This window comes from Triticum dicoccoides, chromosome 4A, assembly GCF_002162155.2.
Source record: "Triticum dicoccoides isolate Atlit2015 ecotype Zavitan chromosome 4A, WEW_v2.0, whole genome shotgun sequence".
Classification (NCBI taxonomy): Eukaryota; Viridiplantae; Streptophyta; class Magnoliopsida; order Poales; family Poaceae; genus Triticum; species Triticum dicoccoides.
The window spans coordinates 565987192-566010286 of record NC_041386.1 but is presented as its reverse complement, the minus strand read 5'-3'; positions in this window follow the sequence as shown (position 1 = coordinate 566010286).

Here is a 23095-nt window from a genome sequence, read left to right as displayed (position 1 = left end):
ATCAATGAGCAAAATTTGACAAGGTTGTCCCATTCCAAAATATCAAATGCCTACGATTGTGGAATTGGCAGGGTTTGCCATCAGTTTGTACATTGACATGGCACCTCGTGCTAAATAAACCAGTTGTTCTTTTTGTGCAGTTCCACCAAAATCAACCAAATTCGCGCATAGCTTGTATGATTTCGCCCTTATATGTTGCAACACCTTGAACTTATCGGCACCTCCTTTCTTGTGGTGGAAATTAATGATTCGATGCATTCATGAACATTTTGTGTAGTTCCCATTGAAATCAAGCTGAGCACCCCTGTTTGCACAAATACAAAAAAGTGATTAGTATAGAGCAAACTGTATTATGAATTGACAATTTCAATATGCACATACATGGTCCATGTAGAGCACACTTTTAGAAAAATGGAACTCACCAGAAAGAATCCTAGAACAACATTGTACTCGCGCATTACAGCAAAAAAATGGAGATTTTGTTAGTCCTTCTGAGCTGAAGTTAGTTTGGTCTTGTGGGAGTAATGTAACCATCCTTCAACTGCTCCTTCTAATGATAAGATAGACAGGGCTTCTTCATCCTGGCATAATCGGAACTAGTCACTTCACGTACTCCATATTCTTCTTCAGAGGAAGATGATCCTGTTGTGCAAAGACAAGAGGACTACTAAATGCTAGCATCACTGTTTGCTCGAGAAAAAGGAAAGGAAATATTTAAAACAACACAGATGAAGCACTTCTCAAGGACAATACCACTTTTTCATGACAGCACCGGGAGTTGATTTTTGTTTTTCTTCCCCTTGTTCTTCCCCTTCATCACTTGGTTCAATAACAAACAAGCTTCGCCTTCAATGTAAGATTTGGCATGTCAATCAGGGAGCACAAGTATAGTACTAAACTTAATTTTCTGATGAAAGTGGCAAAATACAGGCCAACAGTTGTGAAATATCCTTATCTTACCTCAATGGGATATTACGGTGCACATACAGATTGGAAGTCTTGTCTCCGTTTGTGCAGTTCACTAAAATCAAGCAACATTATCGTACAAGTAGCACAACATATGAATGCACACTGCAGAATCATGTGAAAGAAGGCTAGTACTGACCTCTCATGATGCGGAATTCAAACAACTCACAAGAAGAAGATCTGAACCAAATTCGCCTTAACGGATAGGAAGTAAGATCTCCTCTTATGCAGTTCCACTAAGACCAAGCAATCAAGCAACGTTGTCGGTGTGGCATTTTGGTTGAACTGCACAAAACACTCTTAAAACAAAAGTGTTTTATGTAGTGCAACAAAAGGTCACAATGGCAATGAGGTGATGCAGATAACCCTGTTTACACAGAGGTGCAAAGGAAACAATTAGTGGTCAATAACGATGGATGACACAGAAGCCAACAAAAAGAAGCATCTACCTTATCTAAATGGGAAAGAAAGCAAGACAGTAGCATTTCTCAAACGGTGGCATTGATTAATATTAACATAGAGATTATATTAACAATAAAATTCATTAAACATGTAATTTGCTTTTAACTATGTCCATTGCATCAATTTTCCAGTGGCATTATTAGAGGGTGTTTGTTTATAGGGACATTTTGGTGTAGGGACTAAAAAAACTCCGTGTCAGTCCCATCTAAACCAAAGAGAAGGGACTTTTAGGGACTAAAAGTGGGCATTTGGGACTAAAGAAAGAAGACCCCGAGGGAGTCTTTTTGGGACTTTTTCCAACAGTTGCCCCTGCCACGCATCGCACCTTGTCTCTATTAGTTCATTACTAGGGGTAACATGGTCTTTTAGCATGTCATTTAATAACCTCTAGTCCATGTTTAGTCCCTGGAACCCAGCAGGTAGGGACTATGGAGTTTTTAACCAAACATGGCCTTAGATTAACAACAGTTAATGAGTTGCACGGGACAGTGGACGCACCAGCACCATGTGCATCTACCCATGTACTATGGTCATGCACAGTCTGTTGCAACAAAGAACAAGCAACCAAGGAGCATATTTGTGTTGGTCCCAGTTTTGTTATCTTTAGACGCCTTTCCCTATGTGAGTGCAGTAAATCTAGTCCTACTCAAACTCTACAGCCTTGTCCCTTCCTTTCCTTTTTGAACTAGTACTTTTGCCCCTTCCTTTCCTCTTTGAACCACGTCCTAGATTTATGCGATACAACTTTCCCCACTACTTTCCCCCATTCCTTTCCTCTTTGAACCACATCCTAGATTAATGCTATACAACTTTCCCCCTTCATTTCCTCTTTGAACCATGTCCTAGATTCATGCTATATACAACTTTTCCCACTACTTTCCCCCACTCCTTTCCTCTTTGAACCACGTCCTAGATTCATGGTATACATGCAGCTAGAGCAATGCATGTGGAGTAAGTAAATTATACCTTAAGGTTCTTGGGGCGTGGTTCGGTGGGCGACGGGACGACAGTGAAGAAGAAGGGGTCGGAGGCCCTCCCGCGCCGCCGCTGGGTGGAAAGTGAACAACTGCGCCGGTAGTCTCTCGCCGACGGCGACAGCGTTAAGCCTCCTTCCCTACCCAGCGGACGGATCCTGCCGGCTCTTTGAGCAGAAGTGAGGGGAGAGAGGGGCCAACGAAGTCTTGTTTAGATCTGGAGAGGGCGAGAGAGTGTGAAGAGAGCAACTACAAGCGTTGAGGCTCCAGCGGGAGAGGGCGAGAGAGTGAGCGAACAGGCTAACCAGCTACACAACCCTCCCATTATGTTCAACAAGAGGGAAATAACCTTTTATACATTCCTGCATTCGTGTGACAAGCATGCCGTGTTTTTTTGTGTGTGTGGGAGTCATTGGGATTTCAATCATAATCGTGTCATGTGGCTTCGGTGGTAAGACTATCCACAGTGGTGCAGAAATACTGCAGCCTTAGTCACCTTACCTCTCTCCACGTAGTACGTTGAGTCCCACCAGTCAGAGGGTGAAACAAACGAATTAATAAGAAAAATTAAAAGCGCCAGCGGTGTATCTTACCTCACACATCTCGCTACTGCTCAGGAACACTGTCCAATTGATCCCTCTGTTCGCTCACGTACTATTTTAAGTGAATCCTTATTATAACATGCACACAAATTTTGGCCACTTGTATTCGACTTAAGTCAGTGTGCCACCGTATCTCGTATACTTACTACTCCCTCCGTCTAGGTGTAATAAGTCACGTTAGAAGGTGCAACGGGACCAAGGTGTGTGTGTGTGTGTGTGTTTAACACCATGTGTGTGTTAGGGAGAGTGATAGATCGACCTACTATACAGAGAGATGTTGTGTAGTGTACAATTTTAGCCGCGAGAATCGGTGCATCCTCTCGTTTCCAGGCGTGTCCGGTAGGGACATGCGGACAACTGCCACGCCCGCTCCTGACCAACCTGGCCCACCCAAAGCCCCTCCATCGCCCGCGCGCACTTTCTGCCCGAAACGGTCAGCGCCGCTCCAAAGAATCGGTGCCGCATTCATGCCCGGGCAGAGCGGACGCGACCTCTCACTAGCGCAAGAGTGATGGTTGCTTTGTCCGTCCAACTTACTGCTGGGTCTATGTGATTTGACAGCTCATTGGTCTTTATTACTGAGGTAGTAGGACTGCTGGATGTCCCATGCTTTCGGCGAAAGGAGGTATACTACTACTACTAGATTACAATTTTCTCCATTCCGGCAGTAGAGGCGTGCAAGAGCAGTGAAAACACGCAGGATCAATGATTACATGGCCCACCTCACACTACTATCACCGTGCGACACCTAACTCTTTACATGGTACTCCCTCCGTTCCTAAATATTAGTAGATGAGTCTCGTGCGTTGGCGCGGAACAACGGTATATCTCTATGCGCAAAATTATTGATTTCATAGAACAAAAAAACTCTATAACCGCATGACAAATGTGGTAGCCAAACTAAATAAACTCCCATCATCATTTAGATCATCCCACGTAAGGAAAAAAGATCAGCCAACTCCTGAACTCCTACTGCATAATGGGATTATATTTTTCTTTTTGACATGTTAATGGGACTTAGAAGCTCACTTACATGCATGCTACCGGTGCATGCTTGCATGCAGACATGTTGATGTGATTAAAAACCCACTCACATGCATGTGGCACGGTATTTCTGCATGCTTGCATGTGGCTTAGTGCGGAGCCTCTCAACGTCAAGATCAGACGGCTATTATGGACTGATTTACTTCATCTAACGGCTACATAAATTTTGATGACGTGGCTCAAGGAGAGGATAGAGAATTCCTAGTAGTGGGGGCTAGCTATTACTAGTAGATATAAGTCTTTGTAGAGATTCCACTACATACGGGACAAAATGAATGAATCTACACTTAAAATGCATCTATATACATCCACATGTGGTTCATGGTGAAATCTCTAGAAAGACTTATATTTAGGAACGGAGGAAGTACTAGTATAGTACGTACTATAATTTATCGGCGAGATAAATTTGTACAATGCTATGAAGCTTCCAGCTTCTGTTACATGTATCTTGCGTCCAAGGTTGCCCATTGCAACATTTCATCAAATACAAAGGAGACTAACATGCATGCTATTGCATCTCAATGATTGACAGATCATAGCAAATATGTACTTCCTCTATTCCAAAATAAGTTTCTCAACTTTGTGCAAACTTTAGTACAAAGTTGTACTACTACTAAAGTTGACACTTATTTTGGAACAAAGGCAGCTAAAGAAGAAAATGATCCATGCAGTCCCTAGCCCTTAAACCATGAACCCTGACCAGGCTTCAATTTGCTGGCAACGTTCGAGCTTCCTAATAAATGAAGTTTGCAACCTTTTGACCATCAGATCATTTTGTACAGTTTCACCAAAATTGAGATGAGCATCCCTGTGGCAAAGAAATTGAACAAGCGTGATTAAAATAAGATTACTGGGACTAGTTGATGAGACAAAAACTCATTACAAATACAGTACGTAGAAGCCAGTAGAGGTATGTGCGGGGCAAAGAAGTAGAGAAATATCCACAGGGAGTGATGTGGGCAGCTGGAGCAGTGGTGCAAGCCGGCTATAAAGGGAGTTGTACCTGAGGGACGTAGCTCAACCTTGAGGAGGGCGGTGGGAGGCGGCAACTGCCCACGTCGCGGCAGTGAGCAAGGGATGAAGGCAACCTCACCGGATTTGTGAGAGAGAACGCCGAGGACCCCTGATCGGGACGTGCCGACAGTGGGTTTTCGCCGTCGGTGACGGCCACCGCATCTACACTATGCATCCACCCCTTCCCCAAGCGGACGTGATCCGCCTGGATGTTAGAGATGTGGCCATTGTCGTTTTGTGCGAGAGAGAGTGTGAAGAGAGCAACCCCAGCAAGCAACCGTGTAGGCTGGCCCGTCCTGACTATGTACTCATTTTATCTCCATATGAACCTATCATATTGCGTACGTGCCACTGAAGAAAAAAAACTTTATTTATAAATTACGCGGCACCTACTACTCGTTCTCCTATAACCTTGCGCTTGGCATCTCCAAAATATTGACCTTGCGATTGGCTCTTTGCCTCTTCGGGAAGTTGAGCAATAATGGTAGTGCAGTATATATACGAGACCGAATGAATTGCTGCACGTCCACCACATGGGTGAGGGTCGAGGGGCGAGGGAGAGTGCTACATACGGAGCAAAATGAGTGAATCTACACTCTAAAATACGTCTATATGCATCCGTGTTTGGAGTATGTACTAGTAGTTCATATTGAAATCTACTAAATGACATATATATTCCAAACAATATGATATAATCTCTATGACCAAGGTAGTAGGGACGAGGAGTAAACGGAGGGAGTAGTAAATTTTTCTCCTCGTCCTGCGAGCCACCGTGCGCATGGGCGAGGGAGCAGGCGTAAGGCGTAGTAAGCAAGCTTCACCTCATCCTGCGAGCCACCGCGCCCGTGGGCGGGGGAGACGGCGTACTAAGCAAGCTTCTCCTCGTTCTACGAGTTGGCGCATCAAAAGTACTCCAGTGTATAGAGCCTTGCCTCTAAGGTAGGCCCCACATGGTTTGCCTCATTTTTAACATAACACGTCAAGTCGCAATTTGTTTGTTCACCCGTGGTAGACGATCCTCCCTCCACCAAGTGGACAACCAGTACACGTGCCAAATTACCACGTGGGCTGCCTTTTTCGTAAAGAAATGAGCTCACCGTGTACCCGCGCGGGTGTGGTTGGGAAAGAGACGGGAGTACGTGCGCCGTGCATGCACCTCTTCTCTTCGTGCATGTTCCCCACCTACGTGGGTGTGTGTGAGAGATACAAACCGCATTCGTGAGTGTTTTTTGTTTTGGGTGGGGGTGGGGTGGGGGGTTGATTTCGTGAATTATTTGTGGGAATAAGTGTCGATGACGTCTCAAACAAAATTTTGCATGCAATGTGTGTGAAATGGAGGCCTATCCATATCATACATAGAGGGTCGGGCAATCCACAAGAAGAGAGGGAGGGGTCATAGCTATCGATAGAGTTGAAGAGAGGATCAAATGGGTGGGTGCAAGATCGATGAAGAGAGCCATCGAAATTGTGTGTGTGTACAAGTCAAAGATATAGGGCGACTGGCCTACCGGAACGTTAGAGGGAACACGTCAAGTTTGTGTGTGGCAGGGAGACATGAGTAGAGCGCTCGATGTATCGATGTGTGTGGGGGGAGGGGGTGGTGGGAGGGGTAGGCAGAGGCCTAACTATAGAGGTAGAATGACTCGTATATGTGCTGAGAAGGAGAGACCCAACTATGTCTTGAGGGAGATCGGTCGACATCCATACATAACTGAAGGACGGGAAATATGATGGGAGAGAGATAGAGGAGAGAGAGATGGAGGGAGAGGGAGGGAGAGGGGTAGAGTGCTGGATGGGTGATGGAGTTGCTTCTCGAAGATGGTGGGAGAGGCCTACTAGACAAACTGAGGGTGGAACTGCAATGCTATCAATAAGAGTGGGGATGTGTTTCTGTGTGTGCCTGTGCGTGATAGATCTGTCGGGACGCATCCATGGATGATGAAGGGGAACCATGTGTTTGGTAAGCAAACCTAACTAGATCGGTAGATCAATTATAGTTTGTCAGAGGAAGGGAGAGACACAACTAATGAGGTAGATCGATTGACGTGTGGGTAAAAACGAGTTATAAGGACCTAGCTAGCTATATGTATAGCGAGAGATCGGTCGGTGTACGTCCATTTGTTAGAGGCTAATAAGGCCCAGTGAGACGGATAGACAGAGAGAATGGAGCTAGTAGGTGGTACGAGAGGCCCGACTACTAGCTAGATAGGGGGAGGAGTTGTGGTTGTGAGAGAGCGATGAAAAGAGGGGCGAGAGTTTACATGTGTGTCTGACTGTATGAGAGACACGAGGCAAGGACACATAAAGGAGGAGATTGAATTTGTGTTTGTATGTTGTAGGCAGACATCGCTGGAGAGGTTTATCGATCGGTGTGTGTCGGAAAGGAGTTGTGGAGACTCTGGGAGAACGACCTAAAGAAAAAAATGAATGTGCCCGGTGGATAGAATGCCGAGGGAGGGGGAGGGCGAGGAGGGCGTGTGCATGCACGAGAGAAAGTTAGTGGTAGCTACAAAGGTTAGAGGATTGTGTGGGTGTAAGAGACTAACAAAGATCATAATTTCATATGAAAGCGGATTCATATATATGAATAGGAGATCATAGTGTTTTAAACATTGCATGCATGAATATAGCGGTGATACACGTGCTGTGCACATGTTATACCATAATGTGATAATGCATGGTGTTTGCAACTCACAGCTAAATGCCGAACAATCTAAACCATACTATACATCAAACAATCTCACATTTTATTTGAATTTGTGATAATGTGTGGCGTTTGCAGCTTACAACTAAATATCGAACAATCTAAACAATACTATATATCGAACATTCTCACATTTTATTTGAATTTGTGGTAATGTGTGGTGTTTGCAACTCACATCTAAATACTTGTAGGCGTAGGGGGCGGGGCACCATACATAATGTGATAAACACATTATACATATGACATGGTTTAGATTATGAAGATCTAGCTAGAGCTAGAAATGTAATGTGATTTGAAATCAAAATAAAGTGGATTCAAAAAATCTAGTTCGAGTTCATATAGTACACACAGTTCATATGTAACTCGAGACTAATCATGTGGTGTGATGTGAAGATAATACACAAACGATGGTTTAACTTGACAATAATGATGATTGTAGATCTTATTAAAAAAGAGAAATGAATTCAAATGCTTTGACTTCACAACAATCATTACTGTAGATCTTATTCAAATAGAGAAACGAATTCAAATTTAGTTCATATTGAAGCGGTAGTATATACGTTTGGAATGCACTAAAACGTTCATTTGAGTAGTAGGTTGCATGCATTATACACGTAGCGAAATATTTTAATTGAACATAACACGAATTCAAAGTTTTGAATGACATTTGTAGGGCGCATTGATTTGGTACAGTACACGTTAGGCTTGTCCGGAAATTTCAACCCACGCCTTGTTAGCCCGAAATATTTAAGATATATCTTTGTCTCGTTGTGCTCCGACAACTCCCTCCATCTCAACCCGCGCCTTGCTATTCTGAAATTACAACGCGCGCGAAAACTCCCACCTCCTGTGAAATCCCGACACACGAAATGCCCGTGGTACCCCTGAACCGAAAGAACCGCCTCAAATCGGTGGGGGTACTTTCGTAACTTACCCCACATTGCGGACAAGCGCGTCTCTAAGCCATGGTTCCCCACTGCCATCCCATCCACCCACCCATTCGTACACCGAGGCCGTGAAAACCCGCGACGAAACCCCACACCCTGCTCCGTCCGCCAGCCAGCCGGAGCCTCTTCCCCGATGACGTCGTCCACAACAACACCTCGACGTCCCTCATCCATCGTACCGGATGAGGATCCGTCGTTGATCTCATCGTGCTGCCGGTTCACGCACCCCGTCCTCCACCTCCAAGGAGCTGCCCCGACGTTCAACTCGTCTTTCGCGCCACCTCCATTCCCACACCGCCGTCTTCACCTACACCACCAAAAGAGCATCATCATCACCATTTCCTCGGATGAAGTTGTGGCCTAATCGGCACCACCAAAGAGGTTGTACACTAATCGACGCATTTTCTTCTTGATTCGATCTCACGGTGCTGCCGGCGCTCGGTCCTGAGCCGACACGGCGCGGCTCCATCCACGGTGGCGTCGCCGGCCACTTCCTCCACGGCGTCGCTCCCTCGGCGGCGACGTCCACATCAGTAGGACCTGCTGCTGCTTTAGCTGTCGCTCGCGCTGCTGCTCTGCTCTTGCTCTCGGTCCCCTGCCTGGTCTGCTCTTGCTATTGCTCTTGCTCTCGCTGCTTCTCTCGCTCTTGCTCTTGCTTGCGATGTTGCTCCGATTTAGCTATACTTCACTCTGATGCCGCCGGGGTGAAGGAAGAACCGGCCGCAGTGGGGAGGGGGGCTCGCCGGAGAGGTACCCCACTATCTATCTTAGGGTTCAGGATGGGGGCGGTGGTCGCCGGCGATGGCGGGGCGTTGGCAGGGTGGTGGCGTGGGGATTGCCGGAGAAAAAGCTCGGCACAGGGGGGCCTAGAGGGATGGCCGGGGCGGCGGCAGACCGGCGGTGGGGAGTGTTTTCGGGGCGGGCGGGGCGGCACACCGCGGGCGACGGGGGGCTGCTGTTTGGCCAGCTCAGGGGGGGTGGAGGTTGAAGATGAACCGCAGGCCCTTGATTTCGTATCCAACGGCTGCAAAATCGACTGACCAGAGATGAAAAAGTCAGTCGACCGACGTGTAGTCTCACCTTGCTAGTGCGTCCAGTTTCGACAGCAAAATTCAGTTTCGACAGTTAAGTTCAGTTTTGACAGTTAAATTCAGTTTCGACAGTTAAGTTCAGAGATGAGCGGCTGATGTATTTTACATCTAGCACTTTGTGGTTATGTATTTTACGTCATGTATTGGAGATGCTATTAGAAATCCACTCAGGTTAACGTTGTTCATTGTCTCTCTTGTCCTGCTTCAGCCTCGGCGTCGTACAACTCACCGGAGCTGCTCCAACGACGAAACCCTCCATCACAGTGGAGCAGTACCTCGGGCTCCATCTCGAGACGCCTAAGATCTTCTTCCCCTCCTCCGACAGCCAAGTCAGCCAGAGCATCCTCACCGGCCAACCCAATCATGCTGAGATCGACATGGCTTCGCCAAAGAGGTTGCACACTTGTTGCATCTCTTTTTTACTCTACATGCTATATATATTGTCCACTGAGCACACAGATTTGTTCCTTTAGTGTCTCCTTGATAGAAAAAACGTAGGAATTTTAATTTTCACTTGTCCTCCTTTTCAAATTCCTATTCATGAAGCACAAGACTAAGAGATAGTAGCATAATAGCATTATAACCGTACATTATATTGTGGTTTGACTTAATCTCACCATGCTTCTTTGCATCCTGTGATCTTCCAATTGTTGTGAATCAAACACCCAGATTGGCAGAAATCCTGTGTTTTTAAATTCTCTGTTTTGCATGTGCATTCCTATCCTATTCCTATCTATTTCCTATCCCTGCATTGTTGTAATCCTCCAATTAAAACGAGCCCTTACAGAATTACTTCTCTTACAGATAGTTGTCAAAGAAAACCTTGCGTGGTTTGTCCCGCTCCTGCTGCGCCGTCGTCCACCCCAGCTCAGCTGCTCCAATGACAGAAGGGTCCAGCACAGCAGGGATCCGGCCTCCAGACTCTCTTTCGTCGCCTCAGATCTTCTTCCCCGCCGCTGGCATCCATGAAAACTGCACTACCATCATCAACCGAGCAGATGACCTCGAGGACTACATGGGTCCGCAAGAGAGGTCGCTATAACGCCCTCGATGCGGCTATATCTCATACGTGTCGAAGCACGACTTAGAGGCATAACCGCATTGAAAGCAATGTCGCAAGTAAGGCAATCATCACAACATCCCATGTAATATAGATAATAAAAGGGGAAGGTACATAGTTGGCTCACACTTGCCACATCAAACAAAGTACATAAATAACATTACATCATCCAATCACTCATGGCCCGACTACGGTGCCAAAATACAAGATCAACCCAACATGCGACACGGTCCCGATCGCCCCAACTGGGCACCACTACTGATCATCAGGGAAAGACACATAGTAACGACGGGAAGCTTCATCGAACTCCCACTTGAGCTCAAGCGCATCATCTGGAACGGAGTCATCAGGCCCTGCATCTGGTTTGGAAGTAATCTATGAGCCACAGGGACTCAGCAATCTCGCACCCTCGCGATCAAGACTATTTAAGCTTATAGGTAAGGCAAGGTAATATGTGGAGCTGCAGCAAGCGACTAGCATGTATGGTAGCTAACCTGTTCGCAAAAGAGAGCGAGAAGAGAAGGCAAAGCGCGAACGAATAACTAGAGAACAACCTGCGGCAAGCATTACTCCAACACCGTGTTCACTTCCCGGACTCCGCCGAGAAGAGACCATCATGGTAACTCACACAGTTGATTCATTTTAATTAAGTTAAGGTTCAAGTTATCTACAACCGGACATTAACAAATTCCCATCTAAGCATAACCGCGGGCACGGCTTTCGAAAGTTCAAATCCCTGCAGGGGAGTCCCAACTTAGCCCATGACAAGCTCTCACGGTCAATGAAGGATATACCTTCTCCCAAGACATTTCGATCAGACTCGGTATCCCGGTTCTACAAGACATTTCGACAAGTTAAAACAAATCCAGCAACACCACCCAGATGTGCCGACAAATCCCGATAGGAGCTGCACATATCTCGTTCTCAGGGCACACCGGATGAGCAAGGCGTCTGGTAGGCCAGCACAGAGTTGCCCCTGGTAGCCCCGGACATCGCTCGTTAGGACCAACACTCAGAGGAGCACTAGCCCGGGGGGGTTAAAATAAAGATGACCCTTGAGTCCGTGAAACCCAAGGGAAAAAGGCTAGGTGGAAAATGGTAAAACCAATGTTGGACATTGCTGGAAGAGTTTTATTCAAGGCGAACTATCAAGGGGTTCCCATTATCACCCAACCGCGTAAGGAACGCAAAATCCGGGAACATAACACCGATATGACGGAAACTAGGGCGGCAAGAGTGGAACAAAACACTAGGCAAAAGGCTGAGCCTTCCACCCTTTACCAAGTATATAGATGCATTAAGATATCAAGATAATATAATGATATCCCAACAAGAAAAATAATGTTCCAACAAGGGACGGTCTCCAATCTTCACCTGCAACTAGCAACGCTATAAGAAGGGTTGAGCAAAGCGGTAACATAGCCAATCAACGGTTTGCTAGGACATGGTGGGTTAGAGGTTTGACATGGCAATTTGGAAGGCATGATAAGCAAGTGGTAGGCATCATAGCATAGGCATAGCAAAAGAGCGAGCATCTAGCAAAGCAAAGATAGAAGTGATTTCGAGGGTATGATCATCTTGCCTGCAAAGTTGTCAGAGTTGACCAGATCCTCAAAATCAAACTCAACAGGATCCTCGCTAGCGAACTCGTCTCCCGGCTCTACCCAAACAAGACAAAACAAGCAAAAAGAACACAATCAACCATGTGCAAAGCTCAAACAACATGATGCAACATGGTATGCTATGCGGGATGCGATATGTGATGCATATGCAAGATTTGACAAGGAATGAATGAACCTGGCCTCAACTTGGAAATCCAAGAGTGCCACTGGAAAGGTGAGGCGATTTCGATTGAAATCGATATAAAGAACGCCGGAATCGGAGACACGGTTTGGAAATGGCAAGCAATTCAAATATGGCACTGGTCTGCGATATACATCAAGTAGCCATCTAAATGCAACACGACAAACATGCTACAGGACCCAAACATGGCAACAAAATACATGGCAGGGATCCATTCATGAAGCTTAACAAAAGATGAACACTGAGCTACGGCCAATTCATCCATTAACAGGTTCAAACAAGCATGGCAAAAGTGCAATTGGTAAACAGATTTCAGACTTAGTGAAATTAACACTTGTCTGGAATTTCAGGTCAGATAGCACACTTTGAAGCATGAAAACTAGATGCTAAAGGAACTTAACATGGCAAAGCAAGGCATGACATGGAGCTACTCAAAGAGCTTAACAAAAGTCCCTTAGTGACCTTGAGCCAAAAGGGATCAGAAAATAGAATTGCAAGCATGTGAACATGGCAAAAACATAATTAGATCACAGACTTAGAGAAAAACTGGAGCATGCAAATCAGATATCAAGTAGGCATGTTTACGAGCTCGATGCACTCACTACAGAGCAAGGCATGACAAACTAAGCATGCACCCATCAAGAATACACATTATACAAGCTAGTCAGGGCAAGAACAACAACATAGCATGCACGGATCAACTACAACATCCTCGGCAAAATCGCTAACAAGTAGACAATCTGCCTAGATTCACGAAATAGCAAACGTAGAGCTCGATTGGCTCAAGCTAGGGTGCTCCATAATTGCAAACAAAGACATGGATGGATAGAGCACTACAAGATTAACAAATCATCCTTATTGATCATCCTCAAAATAGGCACGGATCACTAGGAAACAACATGAACATATGGCATATTGATAAAAACAGTCCAAGGACTTAGTGGAATTGCTAAGCCCCTGAAATCAGCATTCACGGATGCACCACTTTGCAAGTTTGTGCTAGTCACCACACACATCACAAAAATACATGGATGGCACCTCTGGATAGATGACAAAGCATATGACAAAACACATGTAGAGCTCATGGGCATATCATGCACACAATAATCATGGCAAAAATGACAAATAGCTAATTGGAGTAGCAGATCTGACAATTATCTCAAATAGCACTCTTCCAACAACATTTCTGGCATCAAGATGAACTCAAATGGAAATGATGCAATGAGACGAAATGATGTGCTCTCTGAGGCGAACATTTTGATATGCTACATGCCCAAAACGGATCTACGGATGCAAAGTTACGGCACGATGAACATAGCTAAATAATCTGTAGACTTAGGGAAAAAAAGGTCAACCCCTAGGGTTTCCAGATCCAGATCGGATCTCGCCGGAGTTACTGTAGCGGCACGGAAACCAATGTTCGCCTAAAGCTCGTGGGCGTCGGAGGAGCTGGTGGCCGGAGGTGGATGCGGCGCGGTGGGGCGGCGTCGGGGCGACGAGGGGCGCCGGCCCATGAGGAGGCGGCGTCGCGGGGGCCTCGGCAATGGCGGCGCGGTGGCGGAGGTGGCTGGTGGCGGCCGGGGTCGGGGAAGAGGTGCCGGGCAGCGGCGGACGAAGACCGGGCGACGGGGTCGGCGACTGGGCCGCGGGGGCCTGCCCCGGGCTCGGCGGGCCGGCGGGATTCGCGGCGATGTGGGGCGCCGGCCCCGACACGTGGCGGCACGCTACTGGCGCAGGGCGGCGGCGCGGTACAGGTTGGACATGTCCGGCTTGTCTGGACTTCGTCCGGCGGCGGCGGGTGGAGATGGATCTAGGGTTTTGGGAGAGGGGAACCGCGAATTTGGGAGGGGTGTATTTATAGGCATAGAGGGAGCTAGGAGTGTCCAACTGAGGTGCGGTTTTCGGCCACACGATCGTGATTGAACGCTCTAGATGATGGAGAAGGTTTTGGTGGGTTTTGGGCCAAAATGGAGGGGTGTTGGGCTGCAACACACACGAGGCCTTTTCGGTCCCTCGGTTAACCGTTGGAGCATCAAACGAAGTCCAAATGGTATGAAACTTGACAGGCGGTCTACCGGTAGTAAACCAAGGCCGCTTGGCAAGTCTCGGTCCAATCCGGAAATGTTTAATCCCCACACACGAAAGAAAGGTAGAAATGACCACCGGAGGAGAACGAAGCACCAGAATGCAAAACGGACAACGGGGAAAATGCTCGGATGCATGAGACGAACACGTATGCAAATGCAATGCACATGATGACATGATATGAGATGCATGACAATGACAACAACACACAGAGACAAAAACCCGAACTCGAGAAAATAAAATAACTTAACGCCGGAAATGGCAAGAGTTGGATTACATATTAGGTAAATCATATCCGGGGTGTTACAACACTCCACCACTACGAAAGGATCTCGTACCGAGATCTAGGACTGGAAGAACGCCGGGTACTCAGAACGGAGGTGATCCTCACGTTCCCAGGTGCCTTCACGGTCGGAATGGTGTGACCACTTGACTTTGAGGAATTTGAGTGACTTATTGCGAGTCTTGCGTTCAGTCTCTTCAAGAATAGCAATGGGGTGCTCACGATAAGAGAGATCTTCTTGGAGCTCAATGTCTTCAAAGTTGCCGGTGTGGTCAGGAGTCTTGAAGCACTTGCGGAGCTGAGAGACATGGAACACGTCATGCACATTTGCAAAGTTTGAAGGAAGCTCGAGTTGATAGGCGAGATCGCCTCTCTTGCTGACGATCTTGAAAGGTCCGACGTATCTAGGGGCAAGCTTCCCTTTGATACCGAAGCGACGAGTACCTTTCATTGGAGAGACGCGGAGGTAAACATGATCTCCGATCTCGAAAGCCAAATCACGGTGCTTACTATCATAGTAGCTCTTCTGGCGTGATTGCGTTGCTTTGAGGTCCTGATACATCTTCGTGCTCCCAGGGTGGATGAATAGGAGTGAATTGTGAGCCTTGTTCATGATAACCTTACGAAGATCACCTTTGGGCACAACAGTACGATCCTCGAAGAAGAGAGTATCCTTGTCATCAAGGCGGTAGCACTTGTACTTGGGTTGGCTCTTGGCAATCCCAATCTTCACCTTATTCACCATAGCATCAAGAAGCTGAGCTTGGCGAATCTGGTCTTCCAAGGTAGGAGAGACTTGAAGGTTGGCGTGGAAACCTTGAGGAACAACTTGCAGATTGAGTTTGCGGAAAGCTTCACAAAGCTCGGGTTGGTAAGGCTTGAGAATCAGGCTGCTGCAGTATGCCTTCCTGCTCAAAGCGTCAGCAATCACATTGGCCTTGCCTGGAGTATACTCAATACTCGGATTATACCCTTGAATCATTTCGACCCATCGAGTCTGTCTGAGGTTGAGATTAGGCTGAGTGAAGATGTACTTGAGACTCTTGTGGTCAGTGAAAATGTCCACTTTTCTTCCCAATAAGAGATGTCTCCAAGTCAAAAGAGCATGCACAACTACTGCCAACTCGAGGTCATGAGTGGGGTAGTTCTTCTCGTTGGGCTTGAACTGGCGAGAGGTATAAGCCACAACTTTCTTCTCTTGCATCAACACTGCACCGAGACCTTGGAGAGAGGCATCGCAAAAGACCTCGAACGGTTTGGATTCATCAGGAGGAGTCAGAACTGGAGAAGTGACCAATTTCTCTTTCAAAGTGTTGAAAGCGATGTCACATTCCGGAGACCAAACGTACTTGACGTGCTTCTGGAGAAGATTTGAAAGAGGCTTCGCGATCTTAGAAAAGTTCTCAACGAACCTTCGACCGTGGCTTGCGAGACCGAGGAAGCTACGGAGTTGCTTCACGTTCTGAGGTGGTTCCCAATTCACAATTGCAGACACCTTCTCAAGATTCACCACAATGCCCTTGGCAGAGATGATATGCCCAAGATAAAGAACCTCATCGAGCCAAAACTCGCACTTTGAGAACTTGGCGTAGAACTGGTGTTCCATGAGCTTATTGAGTACCAAACGCAAGTTCTTGGCGTGATCTTCCTTGTTCTTCGAAAAGACCAGAATGTCGTCGAGATAGACCAAAACAAAGTCATTGGTGTAGGCATTGAAGATTAAGTTCATCATGCGAGAGAAAGTCGGAGGAGCGTTGACGAGGCCAAAAGACATGACCGTGTATTCATATGAACCATAGCTTGTCCTGAAAACCGTCTTGGGAATATCTTGCTCACGAATTCGAATCTAATGATAACCCATAGGAGATCAAGCTTGGAGAATACTTGGGCACCTTTGAGTTGTTCGAACAGCTTGTTGATGTTGGGAAGTGGGTATTTGTTCTTGATAGTCTTCTTGTTCAATGGACGGTAGTCAACACAAAGTCAGTCCGTTCCATCCTTCTTCTTCACGAAAAGAACACCACAACCCCATGGAGAGGAACTAGGTCGGATGAGGCCCATTCGCTCTTGAATATCGAGTTGCTTCTTCAGCTCCTTCAACTCTTCAGGTCCGAGCTTGTAGGGACGCTTGCAAACCGGTTCTGTGCCAGGCTCAAGATCGATGACGAATTCAACTGGTCGGTGCGGAGGCATTCCTGGAAGCTCTTCTGGAAAGACGTCTTGATATTCGCAAATGACTGGAATTTGCGAGATGGCATCCAGTTCACCCTTCTCATTGAGAGAAAACAGACGGATTGTATCATCACGAGCGGCAAAGACAATTACATCCTCAGACAAATGAGTCAATTGAATCTTCCTGGCTGCACAATCAAGATGCGCCTTGTGCTTAGAAAGCCAATCCATTCCGAGAATAAGATCAATATCCAAGTTGCCAAGGACCATTGGAGACGAAAGAAACTTGTAATCGCCCAGCGTGATAGTAACATCCGGAGCCAACATTTTGGTGTTCATGAACAAACCCGGAGAAGAAACCGCTATCGGCTTAGGCAAATCAATAGTATGCACATCATGCATGGATGCAAAAGGCTTCGACAAAAATGATAAAGCTGCACCAGTATCAAAAAGAATTCTTGCGGGAATGTCATTAACAGGAAGGTTACCCATAATCACATCTGGCGAGTCCTCTGCCTGAGCTGCATTCAGCAAGTTGACCTTAGCAGACTTGGGGTTATGCTTGACCATAGCTGTACTTGCCGATCTCATAGGAGGAGGAGGAGGGAGACTACTCTGATTGAAGCATTTGTTGGCATAGTGACCCTTCTGTTGGCACTGGTTGCACGTGACCTCTGAAAGCGGACGGTGATACGGAGCACTCGATATTGGAGCTTGAGACGAAGTCTTGTTCTAAAAGCCAGGGTTGGGTGGGTGGGAAAATCCACTGCCACCTTTGCTCTTCTGAAATGGCTGACGAAACGGAGGAGGAGGAAGCCAATACTTCTGCTGCTTGGCCACTTGAGTAGAGGAAGAAGGAGTAGCATCTCTGACTCGCTTCTTGGAAGCATCACACTTTAGTTGAGCAGCCTCTTGCTTTAATGCCATGTTGTATAACTCATCGTACCTCAAGGGCTCAAAGAGAACAAGAGCTGGCTGGATTTCTTCTCTGAGACCACCCCTGAACTGGTATATCATGCTCTTCTCGTCAGGGACGTCCTGCTTAGCAAAGCGGGCGAGCTTCTGAAACAACTTGTTGTAGTCATAGACAGGCAAAGAGCCTTGCTTCAGGTTGAGGGATTCCTCACGCTTGCTTTCAACCACGCTCTGAGGGATATGATGAGCTATGAAGTCTTGACGGAATTCATCCCAGGTAATCACACGGCCTCCTCTGGAATCCTTGTACTGCTGGAACCATTCTACAGCTTGGTCTTTGAGTTGGAAGGAAGCGAACTTGACAAAGTCCTCGGGCCTGACGTTACTGCACTCGAAATGCTTGCATAAGTCCACGACCCAATCATCAGCATCAGTTGCCTCAACACAATTGCTGAAAGTCTTTGGCTGGTTCACAAGGAACTTGTTAAGTGTAGCAAAGTGATTCTGATTGTTGCCTTGGTTGCCTTGGTTCGCTTGATTGCGCTCTTGAAGAATTTGCATGATCAACTGCGTGTTAGCATTGGTAGCGGCCATCACAGCTTGCCATGCCTCTGGAGGAGGGGGAGGTGGCGGCGGATCCTGATTCTGATTCTGATTGCTACTCTTAGCGGGAGCCATCCTGAAGAGGGTGACATCCGTTAGCACATTGACAGATAAGATTGAAGCTGAATCAAGCGGGATGAAATTGCAACATATACTCTTCACATCCGAACATAAGAACGAATGCATTCCACTTGAAATGGTCACATATCCATAAATTGAGAAGCCACATAGAATTTAGGTAGGGGAATAAATCAACAAGGTACAGAACAAGAACGAATACTCGGTAAGAAATCCCAATCTCAAACCAAATATCCGTGGAACAAGAGCTAGAGCTACAAGAATTCCCACCTATGAAACTCCCGAACCTTTCCGGTTATGCAATCAGGTGTTGGGGATACAGGGGAAGCATAATATCTCACCCAAATCTAGCAATTCCTACATCCAGCTATATCCATCATTCAACACATAACCGAGAAAAACTTCGGAAACCATCTACCTCAACCTTCGAAAAGCATCTGTTATACAAGTTATGGCAATACTCCCGAACTCCCGCCCCAGTACTGGGTGGCGTCGAGGTTATCTCACCAACAACTGCATAAAAGAGATTTTCGATGTCGGCGTACTAAACTCAGGTATTCTAGAACTGCAACGATAAAATTGTGACGAGAACACCTCGGAGCTCAACTCCCCGGGACACTGCCACAACCCCTAAATGACAGGAGGCACCAAGAACAATGTTCTCGTCACAAATCCATCGGAACGATTCCAAGATACCCGCGTGATCCTAAATTTTTTTTAGTGAAATTTGAAAAGAGAAGAGTCAAAACTCTACGTCAGGATGCCTTACCAGAGCGATGAAGGGACTGGGGAGTAAAAAGAATTCCTAAACTCTCCGATATATAATTCCTAAATGACTCAAAACATTTTTCTAGACTCCACTCGACTGCTAAAAACGATCAAGCAGTGGGGGCTCCTAAAGTCGGGGAAGGCTCTGATTACCAACTTGTAACACCCTCGATGCGGCTATATCTCCTACATGTCGAAGCACGACTTAGAGGCATAACCGCATTGAAAGCAATGTCGCAAGTAAGGCAATCATCACAACATCCCATGTAATATAGATAATAAAAGGGGAAGGTACGTAGTTGGCTTACACTCGCCACGTCGAACAAAGTACATAAATAACATTACATCATCCAATCACTCATGGCCCGACTACGGTGCCAAAATACAAGATCAACCCAACATGCGACACGGTCCCGATCGCCCCAACTGGGCACCACTACTGATCATCAGGGAAAGACACATAGTAACGATGGGAAGCTTCATCGAACTCCCACTTGAGCTCAAGCGCATCATCTGGAACGGAGTCATCAGGCCCTGCATCTGGTTTGGAAGTAATCTGTGAGCCACAGGGACTCAGCAATCTCGCACCCTCACGATCAAGACTATTTAAGCTTATAGGTAAGGCAAGGTAATATGTGGAGGTGCAACAAGCGACTAGCATGTATGGTAGCTAACCTGTTCGCAAAAGAGAGCGAGAAGAGAAGGCAAAGCGCGAACGAATAACTAGAGAACAACCTGGGGCAAGCATTACTCCAACACCGTGTTCACTTCTCGGATTCCACCGAGAAGAGACCATCACGGTAACTCACACAGTTGATTCATTTTAATTAAGTTAAGGTTCAAGTTATCTACAACCGGACATTAACAAATTCCCATCTGCCCATAACTATGGGCACGGCTTTCAAAAGTTCAAATCCCTGCAGGGGAGTCCCAACTTAGCCCATGACAAGCTCTCACGATCAACGAAGGATATACCTTCTCCCGAGACATTTTGATCAGACTCGGTATCTTGGTTCTACAAGACATTTCGACAAGTTAAAACAAATCCAGCAACACCACCCAGATGTGCCGACAAATCCAGATAGGAGCTGCACATATCTCGTTCTCAGGGCACACCGGATGAGCAAGACGTCGGGTAGGCCAGCCCAGAGTTGCCCCTGGTAGCCCCGGACATCGCTCGGTAGGACCAACACTCAGAGGAGCACTGGCCCGGGGGGGTTAAAATAAAGATGACCCTTGAGTCCGCGAAACCCAAGGGAAAAAGGCTAGGTGGCAAATGGTAAAACCAATGTTAGACATTGCTGGAAGAGTTTTATTCAAGGCGAACTATCAAGGGGTTCCCATTATCACCCAACCGCGTAAGGAACGCAAAATCCGGGAACATAACACCGATATGACGGAAACTAGGGCGCCAAGAGTGGAACAAAACACTAGGCAAAAGGCCGAGCCTTCCACCCTTTACCAAGTATATAGATGCATTAAGATACCAAGATAATATAATGATATCCCGAGAAGAAAAATAATGTTCCAACAAGGAACGGTCTCCAATCTTCACCTGCAACTAGCAACGCTATAAGAAGGGCTGAGCAAAGCGGTAACATAGCCAATCAACGGTTTGCTAGGACATGGTGGGTTAGAGGTTTGACATGGCAATTTGGGAGGCATGATAAGCAAGTGGTAGGCATCATAGCATAGGCATAGCAAAAGAGCGAGCATCTAGCAAAGCAAAGATAGAAGTGATTTCGAGGGTATGATCATCTTGCCTGCAAAGTTGTCAGAGTTGACCGGATCCTCGAAAGCAAACTCAACGGGCTCCTCGCTAGCGAACTCGTCTCCTAGCTCTACCCAAACAAGACAAAACAAGCAAAAAACACAACCAACCATGTGCAAAGCTCAAACAACATGATGCAACATGGTATGCTATGCGGGATGCGATATGTGATGCATATGCAAGATTTGACAAGGAATTAATTAACCTGGCCTCAACTTGGAAATCCAAGTGTGCCACTGGAAAGGTGAGGTGATTTCGGCTGAAATCGATATAAAGAACGCCGGAATCGGAGACACGGTTTGGAAATGGCAAGCAATTCAAATATGGCACCGGTCTGCGATATACAACAAGTAGCCATCTAAATGCAACAAGACAAACATGCTACAGCACCCAAACATGGCAACAAAATACATGGCAGGGATCCATTCATGAAGCTTAACAAAAGATGAACACTGAGCTACGGACAATTCATCCATTAACAAGTTCAAACAAGCATGGCAAAAGTGCAATTGGTAAATAGTTTCAGACTTAGTGAAATTAACACTTGTCTGGAATTTCAGGTCAGATAGCACACTTTGAAGCATGAAAACTAGATGATAAAGGAACTTAACATGGAAAAGCAAGGCATGAAATGGAGCTACTCAAAGAGCTTAACAAAAGTCCATTAGTGACCTTGAGCCAAGAGGGATCAGAAAATACAATTGCAAGCATGTGAACATGGCAAAAACATAATCAGATCACAGACTTAGAGAAAAATGGAGCATGCAAATCAGATATCAAGTAGGCATGTTTACGAGCTCGATGCACTCACTACAGAGAAAGGCATGACAAACTAAGCATGCACCCATCAAGAATACACATTATACAAGCTAGTCATGGCAAGAGTAACAACACAGCATGCACGGATCAACTACAACATCCTCGGCAAAATCGCTAACAAGTAGACAATCTGCCCAGATTCACGAAATAGCAAACGTAGAGCTCGATTGGCTCAAGCTAGGGTGCTCCATAATTGCAAACAAAGACATGGATGGATAGAGCACTACAAGATTAACAAATCATCCTTACTGATCATCCTCAAAACAGGCACGGATCACTAGGAAACAACATGAACATATGGCATATTGATAAAAACAGTCCAAGGACTTAATGGAATTGCTAAGTCCCTGAAATCAGCATTAACGGATGCACCACTTTGCAAGCTTGTGCTAGTCACCACACACATCACAAAAATACATGGATGGCACCTCTGGATAGATGACAAATCATATGAAAAAACACATGTAGAGATCATGGGCATATCATGCACACAATAATCATGGCAAAAATGACAAATAGCTAATTGGAGCAGCAGATCTGACAATTATCTCAAATAGAACTCTTCTAACAGCATTTCGGGCATCAATATGAACTCAAATGAAAATGATGCAATGAGATGAAATGATGTTCTCGCTGAGACGAACATTTTGATATGCTATATGCCCAAAACGGATCTACGGATGCAAATTAAGGCACGATGAACATAGCTAAATAATCTGTAGACTTAGGGAAAAAAGGTCAACCCCTAGGGTTTCCAGATCCAAATCGGATCTCGCCGGAGTTACTGTAGTGGCACGGAAACCGATGTTCGCCGGAAGCTCGTGGGCGCCGGAGGAGCTGGTGGCCGGAGGTGGATGCGGCGCGGTGGGGCGGCGCCGGGGCGACGAGGGGCGCCGGCCGGCGAGGAGGCGGCGTTGCGGGGGCCTCGGCAATG